Source organism: Periplaneta americana, chromosome 1 (assembly GCF_040183065.1).
Source record: "Periplaneta americana isolate PAMFEO1 chromosome 1, P.americana_PAMFEO1_priV1, whole genome shotgun sequence".
Classification (NCBI taxonomy): Eukaryota; Metazoa; Arthropoda; class Insecta; order Blattodea; family Blattidae; genus Periplaneta; species Periplaneta americana.
This window is the reverse complement of record NC_091117.1, coordinates 36,909,484-36,910,000: the sequence shown is the minus strand read 5'-3', so window position 1 is coordinate 36,910,000 and position 517 is coordinate 36,909,484. Positions and strand designations below refer to the sequence as shown.

At 33.5% G+C, this 517-nt stretch overlaps 1 non-coding gene across 1 annotated transcript; it reads left to right on the top strand.

The window, feature by feature from the left end:
* Window positions 1-56: 56 nt before the first annotated feature.
* TRNAS-ACU (transfer RNA serine (anticodon ACU)) lies at window positions 57-130 on the top strand. The gene has a single exon. It is a non-coding gene; the product is annotated as a tRNA-Ser (tRNA).
* The last annotated feature ends 387 nt before the right edge of the window (window positions 131-517 follow it).

Here is a 517-nt window from a genome sequence, read left to right as displayed (position 1 = left end):
GCTCATGTGAGTTGTGTGGATATTAAAGGAAAAATTGTAACGGTGTCGTGTATAGTTCCTGGGGTAGCTCAGTCGGTAGAGCGTTCGCGCACTAAGCGAAGGGTCCCGGGATCGATACCCGGCCCCGGAACAATTTTTCCTTGAAATTATTCAAACCTGCTTTACAGGGAGTTACTACCTGAAAGCCAGATGTGTATAGTTACTAATTTTGTATAATTGCACTCATACAAAGAAGTAGTTTTTTTTATATAAACATACTGTACACAAATCGAATATGATACCTCTAAATTTTTCATAACGTTTCATGAAAATAAGTTTGATATGAAAGAAGTTATTAATTTTGTCTAATATCATTCCCTATAAAGGGATAACAATCTTAACATAAACTTAATTAGAGTTTGTACTCAAATTAAATACTCTATCTTTAAGTTCTGCATAAAGTTTCATGAAAATATATTAGATAGGAGAAATGTTATTAATTTTGCTTAAATTCACCCTCTATAAAGGGGTAGTTCCC